Below are 10,194 nucleotides of genomic sequence, written 5' to 3'. Positions count from 1 at the left end.
TTACAAGCTTCTTGTAATGACTAAATGGAATGGAAAGATTTGAAGGATAGGAGGAGCCAAAACTTGCTGGTGAACCTGGCCTTTGAGAAGAGCTAATGGAGAACCTATGAAGCCCTATTGCTCCACGGAGGGACACCATTTTAAGTGGCATACATTTAAAGCACTACGATACCTCTTTAAGCAGGTATGGCTCTCCTCAAAGGATTCTGGGAGCTGTAGTTTGTTATGGGTGCTGAGAGTGGTTAGGAAGCCCCCCCAGCTACAATTCCAGAGTGCTTTAACAATCAACCCCACTTCAGAGAGTATTGCAGCTTGGAGGGTTGGGGAATGATAGGAGCTTCCTAACAACTCTCAGCACCCTTAGTGAATCACAGCTCCTGGAATTATCTGAGAGAAGCCATGACTTTTTAAAGTGGCATCATAGTGCTTTAAATGTATGCATTCATTCATGAGTCAGTTCCTTTGCATTTCCACATTAAGAAAACACCCTGTATGAAAATTCATATTTAAGTATGTGCTTATTTTATGGCAAAATAATTACCTAAAAGCACATTTTATTTCAATGTATTTTTTAAACAATACCCTATACAGTGTATCTTTTTATGCATTTTGGTACATTATTTGAGCCAACAACTTCACGGCAAAATTCAGAGAAGTGCAAAATTCAAAAGATAATTACTTTCAAGTCCAGGAGGGGAAAATTAGGCCAGTTTGCTTAAGAATGCGGACACAGCAAAGTCTTCCTTTATTCCTGGAAGCAGATCCACATAGGGTAGCCCATTGCTTACACCAGCCAGTCTCTGCGTTGGAAGTAATGTGGCAGCTCCCCCACGTGAGAGCTCTTGCCTGCGTGGGTGGGTGCCTGCCTGCCAAGTGTGATCCAAATACAAATCTGGTGTTTATCTTTCAAGAAAATGAGATTTAGAAATACAGAAGTCATCCATATGCTTCACCCGAACAACTGATTTGTATTTTTTGCTTTTCTTTTTTCTTTTAAAAAAGAAACATAACATAAAAAAAACACCCATGACAAGGCGGGACAGGCGATAAATCCAAGAGATGAACCCTAAAGACCACTGGAAAGTTTCTAGCTGCAAATAAAGAAAAGTTATTTGGGTAACTGCAGGGCTGAGGAACCTTAGGTACAGCAGCCAAAAAGCAGCCCTCTTCGGCCCATAAAACTCTCCCCGGTCCACACACTGCACTGCCTCGTCCCCCAAGTGTTTTTGCCTGGCTGGAATTTGTCCTTGTACTCTGATAACGCCTCTTTCCTTGCATGGCTGAAGGGCTAAGAGGGGTATGTGTCGTTGAAGTAGAGACTAGCCTGCTGTACGAAGCTGAAATTCAGCTTCATTGCTCCGCCCTCTTTTGCCTCTGGCTCCTCCCACCACTGGCATATCGCCCATGGAAGGCTGCCCTCAGGCTGGAAGATATTTCCCATCATGCTCTAGTTCAGGCACCCCCAAACTACGGCCCTCCAGATGTTTTGGCCTACAACTCCCATGATCCCTAGCTAACAGGATCAGTGGTCAGGGATGATGGGAATTGTAGTCCCAAAACATCTGGAGGGCCGAGGTTTGGGGATACCTGCTCTAGACTAGAGCCTCAGAAAGCCTGCTGCCTAGAAGACAACGCTGTACATGCCTGAAGGAGGAGTGGAAGTCTTGACCTCCAGGGCAGCAGGTGGTTGAAGGAAACTGAGGGAGAGCTGTGGCTGCCATCTTGTGTGATTTGGTAGCTTTACTTAATATGCTGCTTTTCCACAGTGAGCTGCGCCCAAAGTGGCTTACAGCTAACGTTCAAAACACTGCGGCACAGAGCGTTGGAGATACAAATATAACACACACACAAAAAATTCAAAAATGACAAAAGTGAACAATTTTAACACACACAGAACAAATCGCTGCACTCCAAGTAGCCTGGCCCAAATACAGGCTAGATGAGGTGCAATTGGCTCCCATATAACTTACTCCAGAGGTGGCTGACAGCAGCAAAAGGCAAATGTTGGGGAGGCTCCTGGAAGCACATACAGACATGATTTTACTTGTATGCCGCCTTTCTCTAAGTAAAGCCGTGCTCAAGGCGCCTCACAACATGAATTTATTATTATTGCACAATTACAAACATAACGAAAGTGGACCTGAACAATGAGTGAAACATCAAAAAGCACAACACCAAATCAAACAATTTCCACATCAATCATAAATAAGCTAAAATAAAGATTCAGGAAAATTAGTATCACTAACAACAACAACAATCCCCAGGAGTCTGTTTAGCAGCTTCAGCTTCTGCAGCTGGAGTCAGTCCAGGCCCCGCCCTCCCAGGCCAGGTGGAGAAGAAAGGCCTGCAAGGCAGGGAGCAGGACCTCCAGGAATCACAGCCGACTGCTGATGCAGTTGGGTGGATTGCAGGGCGGCCGTGTGTCCTACTTCACAGAACACAGTTCTCTATTTTGAAGGCTGCCCAGCCCAAGTCTGCTCTGAAGATAAGGAGCAGTAGAAAGGGAGAGCAGGAGTCTTCTTGAGGCTGCAGCAGACTTAGCAGACACACCTGGTTCCTCCTCCACTATGGTGAGCATTATTTAATTTCTAATTTATTGATAATTATTATTTCTAAATTTGCACCTGTACATATAATTACCATATGCAAATTTTATTCCGATTGGTGTCTGTTTTTCGTGAGGCAAAGCCTCTTACTGGCAATGCATAGCTAACCATTCTTGTGGGATAGAGCTCTGTTTTGGCCTTGTTTCTTAGTGTTAGGCTTTATTATCTCTCATGTATAGTTGGAAGCTGTTAAATTCAGTTGGTTTGTCTTGTTTTATATAATGTTGCATGGGCTGATTTTTAAAAAAATGATTTATTAACTTATTAACATGAAAAGGGTTGTAGCTCAGTGGCACTGCATGTGATTTGCTTTCAGAAGGTCCCAGGGTTTTCCAATGGGGAACGGCTTCTGTCTGAGACCCTGGAAACCCCTTGCTTATCTGAAAATAACAAGATATTCAGCTTCCAATGGTTATTTTAAATCATACTTATTGGGTTTTTTGAAATGCTGTTGTCCATTTCATAAGTTGTGAGCTGCTTTGAGCACAGTTTTGTGGGAAAGTGGCCCACAAGGAAACATAGTTATGGTGATGTTGTACAAACTGAATGGCTTTCTAGGACTCGTTGTGATCTTTGGCTTAGCAAGTTGTCCAAGCTGGGGCCAGTGGGTATCCTCTCTCTGCACTACTGTTAGTTAGTTAGTTGGAGGTCCTGGGCCTCAAGGAGGTTAAACTGGCCTCAACCAGGGGCAAGGCCTTTTCGGCTTTGGCCCCAGCCTGGTGGAACACTATCTCAGAAGACCAGGGCCCCGTGGGACTTGACATCCTTCTGCGGGGCCTGCAAGACGGAGTTGTTCCTACTGGCCTTCGTTTCGGGCCCAGATTGACCCCCCTCTATGGGACCCTGTAAGTTACCTCTTTGGCCCTTTTATCGGCTCATCTGGGACCAACATGGATAGCTGGCCCTGATGAATACTTGAGCTTCCCAACCCCTATGGTTGTAATTCGTGGGCAATCATTTAATTTTATCCTGATTCTAATTTTTAAGCTGTATTTTAATCAATTGTTTGATTGTGTTTTAATGTATTTGATATTAGCGCCGCCCTGAGCCCGGTCTTGGCTGGGGAGGGCGGGGTATAAATAAAAATTTACTTACTTACTTACTTACCGTATTTACTTACTAACTGGAAGTTGTAGCCAAGGTTTGTTCTTGGCTAACCTGTGGGCAGCAGCAAAAATGACCAGGAAGGAGCAAAGCAGTTGTGAGCACCTTTCCAGATGCACCCATGTTTGCACGGTTTAACTAAGCCACGGTTTCGCTTGGTGTGTCTTGTGAACCAGGCATGTATGAATGAATGCGAGCCAAGCTCTAGTTTGACTCTTTCTGATGCTGCTTTTTTCATTAGTAGTGTGGTTCTTATGAATGCAAATAGTAGTATTTTCATTCTGGCAATATGATTCGATACATCCAGTTGATTTGCCAGGATGCAAACTGGTTTGTGGCGTGGCAGTAGCAGAACAGGGCAAATAGGGGGAAGCCATCCAACTGGGCTCCATTCTCCAGCATGACTTTGAATTGTTCAAAAGCACAGGCACAGACAAGACTGCAGCCATTGATCTTTCTGATGGCTGTTTGTTTGCAAACGTTTAGGTTATTAAAACTTGAATTTCACTGAAGTCTGTCAGTGAAACTTTTGAGTTTTCATGCTTGAAACTCTCAGCCAAGTCTAGGGAGTGTAAGTGTGAAATTTGGTTTCTCTGGATCTCTGAAAGGCGCTGGACATCAGTGTGTGTAATTTTCAAATTCCCCCTCTCCCCTTCCACTTCTGTTAGCCCTTCTTGAAAGCAAAGCAAGTGATCTGGTTCAAGGCACCCCAAAGCAGCCATGAATCAAAGGCCTTAAAAAGTGGCTTTTCCTAGTGACATGTCATTTATCCAGTACAGAGGCATGTCCATCAAGCCTTAACTGCAACAGAAGGACATGTTTATTTTATCTGAGAAACAGACATCCAGTGAAACTCTCTGTTAAGACAATATATTGCAGAGTTTGTGTTTTTCATTTATTCCAACAAACACAAAGGATACACACAACAAAGCAATTCATATGTGAGTTAAATAAAGATCTCATATGATCTTTCAAAGAAATTGGATTTTAAATTGTCACATATATACTATGCACAAATAAACGACGATTTTACATGTTGTCTGTTTTACATTTTCTTTTTCCAGTTAGCCAAAATGTCCCGTGCAGCCTTTTGGGGGATGGGGAAGGTAGCAATATGGCTAAAACCCAAAACAAGCAGAAAGCAATTCTAAGGGTTGCTTCCAGACGGCCCGTTTATTGAACATTCATTGGGATTTGTTTGTGCAAAGTTTGCAGGGAGTTTATATGATATTGTCTATTTCTTGAGCAAAATCCTCTGAAACGGTTGCTTGAGCAGGTTACATATAACATTGCATCAAGCAATTGTTAGGCCACATCTTCCAGTACAGTTTCCTGGCACTTTACTTATTGTAAAAAGTCCAGTATTTATTTATTTATAAGTGGGTTTGTTGCGCCAGCTGCACATCCAGAATTGGCTGGCATGCGATCGAATCCTACCTGCAAATCAGCAACAGCTCTCTTCAGTATCTTCTTCAGGGAACTACTGTAGCTCAATGGAACAGCATCTGCTATGCATATTTACATCTAATCATGAGAAAGGCACTGCCAGTCCCTAGCCTAGACCAGTGTTTCCCAACCTTGTGCCTCCAGCTGTTTTCGGACTACAATTCCTATCATTCCTGACCACTGGTCTTGCTAGCTAGGGATGATGGGAGTTGTAGTCCCAAAACATCTGGAGGCACAAGGTTGGGAAACACTGGCCTAGACCATACTTCACCAGCCAGGCATCCTCCTGAAGTTTGCACTACATCTCCCATCAGCCCCAGCAAACATCCGAAGGGCACCAGGTTGGTGAAGCCTGCATTAGAGAATACAGAGGAAGCTGAACCAACAGTCTCTCTCCATAAAAGCTTGGTTTATGTTTAGTGCTGTGCCGAGCCGGTACTCCAATTGCTCCATAGTTTTCTCCCCCTTCAGAAGAGGCTTCTGCTTTCCTTAGTCATTCACAGGGCACTTTGGCATTTTTTTTGGGGGGGGGATGCGGGTGGCACTGTGGTCTAAACCACTGAGCCTCTGGGGCTTGCCGATCGAAAGGACGGCGGTTTGAATCCCCGCGACATGGTGAGCTACCGTCCCAGTTCCTGCCAACCTAGCAGTTCAAAAGAACACCAGTGCAAGTAGATAAATAGGTACTGCTTTGGCAGGAAGGTAAACGGCGTTTCCGTGCGCTCTGGCTTCTGTCACGGTGTTCTGTTGCACCAGAAGCGGTTTAGTCCTGCTGGCCACATGACCTGGAAAGCTGTCTGTGGACAAACGCCGGCTCCCTTGGCCTGAAAGCGAGATGAGCGCCACAACCCCATAGTCGCCTTTGACGGGACTTAACCGTCCAGGGGTTCTTTACCTTTTTTTGAGCCTTACTTTAGCATTTCTTCTTAATTTTAGAAGTGCAGGCTTGAGCATTATCTCAGCACTCTTAACAGCTACAGTTCCCATGAATCTTTGAGGGAGACCATGACTGGTTAAAGTGGTCTAATGCTGCTTTACCTGTGTGGTGCAATTTAGAGCCCCTCATTTAAACGGATGAAAAGCCAATTGTTCCCTGGGTGCCTAGGGTAACATAATAATAATAATAATAATAATAATAATAATAATAATAATAATACAGTGGAACCTCGGTTTATGAACACCTCGGTTTACGAATTTTTGGTTTACGAACGCCACGGACCCATCTGGAACGGATTAATTCACTTTCCATTACTTTCAATGGGAAAGTTCGCTTCAGTTTATGAACGCTTCAGTTTATGAACAGACTTCTGGAACCAATTACACCCATGCTTCGGGTTAAGTACGCTTCAGGTTGAGTACTCCACGGACCCGTCTGGAACGGATTAATCCACTTTCCATTACTTTCAATGGGAAAGTTCGCTTCAGTTTATGAACAGACTTCCGGAACCAATTGTGTTCATAAACTGAGGTACCACTGTAATAATAATAAATAATAATAATAATAATAATAATAATAATAATAATAATAATATAATATATTTCTACCCACCCATCGGGCTGGGTTTCCCTCAGCCGCCTCTAAGTGGAAGAACAGTTTGTAAGAAAGAGCTTCCCATCCTGTGTGAAAACCTGAAGGCCTACGTTAGGAATTCCTTAACTAGGAAACATTGTTGTCTTTGAATAAAAGGATCCATGGTGCGAAAGAACCATCCATCAACATATCTCTGTGATTAAAAATAGACCAGCCTCTCTCTTGCCGCTGAAACACGTAGATGGCCTCCCCTTCTGCTGCCCTCCCCGTCTGAGTGTCCTCCTATGTTTGATTTCAGCCTGCAGCAAGCTTGTACCAAACTGTTGAAGGAAAAGCTGAAGGTCTCCTCAGACGGCTCTCATTGTTTGTGTATAATCTTTATTCTGCTCCCGGGTACGTAGTCAAGGGCTGTGTGGGGTGGAATACTAATAAAAGCAACCAGAGTTTTAAATCGTAGGAACAATTCCGGAAACTTCGGCTGTGATTGAAACTTAGTGACAGGCGTGGTGAATGGGAAGGAGGAGAAAAAACACACACCCCCTCTGCCCCAACCTGATAAGGGAGAGTGGAGATGGGCCAGCTACCATAGTTTGACCCACCTTCTCTGTCTGGGTGCCCTCCATCAGTTGGAGAGATGACGTCTGCAGCAGGAAGCCTTTTTGACTCATGTAGCGGCTCCTGGCAAATGTTAGAACCCAGTTTTCCAGAGTTCTAAAACGGGTGGGGATTCTGTGTGAGCCGAGCAGGCTCCTTCTTCCAGGAACTCATGGAGGGGGATGGGGCCAGGTGGCTGGAGCACTCATCTTTGCTCTCCCTCATCGCATATGGGATTTAAAGCAATTTTTTCCGCTCAGTTCTTCACGTTTGCGCATCAATTTGCAGATTCTCATGAAAGCGTATCAGCATTTTAGTGTTTGTATGCACTTTTGTAATTCATTTAAAATGTTATTTTTCATGCATGTATTCATGTTTATGCACACTTTGCCCCAGTATATGTGTTTCTGTGCACATTTCCTGGCTGGAGAACCTGCATTTCAAACTTTGGAGAAGTGTGACTTTCAAAGGAGGGCTGTGTTTTGGTTTGCGTATTATTTTCAGAAAGTGTGAATTAAGGACATGGTGGCATAAGTTTTATTGTAAGAACTTACAGATTTTTGGATGTATGTATGTTTTTCCTTTTGCTATTATTTTATTATTTTGTTAACTTTTTGAGAGTGTTTGTGAAGTAAGAAAACTAATAAAAAGCGTATATATGTATATATATATTATACATATACACACATACTGTACTTTACCATGTACAAGACTAGGTTTTTATGCTCTAAAATAATGTTTAAAATCTGAGGTCATCTTATACACGGATATAAGTCCCCCCCATTTTCTTAAATCGGAGCCCCCCCAAATAGGGGGGCACGTCTTATATATGGGGGCATCTTATACACATAAAAATACACTGTGTATGTAGTCCAATAAAATAAAAGGGGAGCACTAGGGATGGAGAGGATTCGATTCAGTATGCATTTAAAGGCAACCCAGGCTAATTCATTATAATACACACACACACACACACACACACACACACACACACACTTATGAATGGGGCAAATGGTTACGAATTTCTCGACATCCGAACGGAAACCGCGGCGGTTTTAGATAGGGTTTTTTCGACTTACGAATTTTTAGATGGGGTTGCTTCGACTTACGAATTTTTCTGTTTCCAATGCATTCCTATGGGAAATCACGTTTCCAATGGCGCTTTTCGACTTACGAATTTTTCAACCTACGAAAGGTGCCTTCGGAACGGATTAAATTCATAAGTCGAGGCACCACCGTATAATGAATTAGTCTGGGTTGCCTTTAAATCGAATCTTCTCCATCCCTAGTGCTCCCCTTTTATTGGACTACAGTGCCCATCATCCTTGACCATGCTAGCTGGAACTGATGGGATTTGGAGTCCAATAAACCTGGAAGGCCAAAAATGCCCCATCCCTGCCAGAGATGATTGTATCTCTCTGACTTTATACTTCAAGTGACTGTGATGTGAAGTCAAACAATGGACCTGCATTGATAGCACTGCCTGTATTCATGGGGAAGCATAACACAGAATCCTCGCCACTATTAAATTTATAAAATATACCAAAAGAAGTTTTTGAATTTTACCATGAACCTTGGTTCCCACCCTGGTTGCCATCAGTTTGAACTTGGAAATGACATCATTGTGAAATGCCACAGGAGTCCCTCAGTGATACAAATATTATTAAAGAGATACGATGATCTGCACAAGAAATCTAAGTGGGTTCTGCTGGGCATGGTGCCCACTTGCAACTGTTCAGCTTGTGCCACTTGGAATGCATGATCAAGTAGCAGCAGAATGTTGCATCTTGCCTGGGGTTTTGTTCCATTCTGCTTGGCCTGTGTGTGTGTCTTTTTTTGTGGGGTGTGGTGGCATGAGAGGAGGGGGCACCAAGCTGAGTTTGTGTATGACCTGGATCAGCTGTCTTTCAAACATGGCAGGGATGTTGCTAGTGCGGTAAAATCCTCCTAGTTTTCAGGCAGAATGAAGAAATATCAATGAGAGAGAGCATTTTCTTTTCCTCGGCATTTTATTCACTTATAACAGAAACATTCACTTATCAGGTATCACTGAAGTGCAATTTACAGAACTTAGCAGCAAATTCACATCTGTAAATTCAGATTTAATTCTGTTTGTACAAATCTTACAAATGTACATCCATTCGTACAGTATTGCCATTCACTCATGCTCGCTTATGTACATTGTCTTCCCTTTAGAATATCCTCACGAGTCATTCTCCCTTGCTTCAGGAAATGCAGAGGTGGTGGTGAGCATGGGTTTTGTCAGAATGAGTCAACAGAGCACCGCACGGGGGAATCGGAACTTGGGGGCCATGGACTCAAACAAAAAGAATCCTCCGGGGCTTTCAATGGAGTTCTCAAAAATAGCCCACAGAGTTTTGCCACATTTCTGAAGAAGTGTGCATGCACACGAAAGCTCATACCAATCAATGACAAACTTAGTTGGTCTCTAAGGTGCTACTGGAAGGAATTTTTTTATTTTGTTTCGACTACGGCAGACCAACACGGCTACCTACCTGTAGCCACATTTCTTGTTTGTTTCTTTTGGCAATTTGGTATTCCTGCAGTATTGGCTGTTCTGCTCAGAGAAGATCCCAGGAGTGGGTGGGTGGGAGATGAACACAAAGGGTGAGTAAACTTGGAAAACACCACAATTTTTTTCAGATACTTCAAATATTTATACGGGGCATTTTTGTAGGTGGCCAATTGGGGCAAGGGGCTGTGCTGCAGAAATCCAGAGGCTGTTTCAAACCTCTACTTTTCATAGAAGTTTGCTGGAGCCAGATAAACATTTGAGAGCTCTGATTTTCTTCTGCTTCAGGCCTCATATGATATAGTTCCCTTTGCACTCACCAAAATTCTCATTATAACAGAAAGTCCTATTGTATAGGTGGAGTGCTGGATGAAAGCCAG

The sequence above is a fragment of the Zootoca vivipara genome, chromosome 12, assembly GCF_963506605.1.
Source record: "Zootoca vivipara chromosome 12, rZooViv1.1, whole genome shotgun sequence".
Classification (NCBI taxonomy): Eukaryota; Metazoa; Chordata; class Lepidosauria; order Squamata; family Lacertidae; genus Zootoca; species Zootoca vivipara.
The sequence above is the reverse complement of the archived record's forward strand: the minus strand, read 5'-3'. Positions refer to the sequence as shown.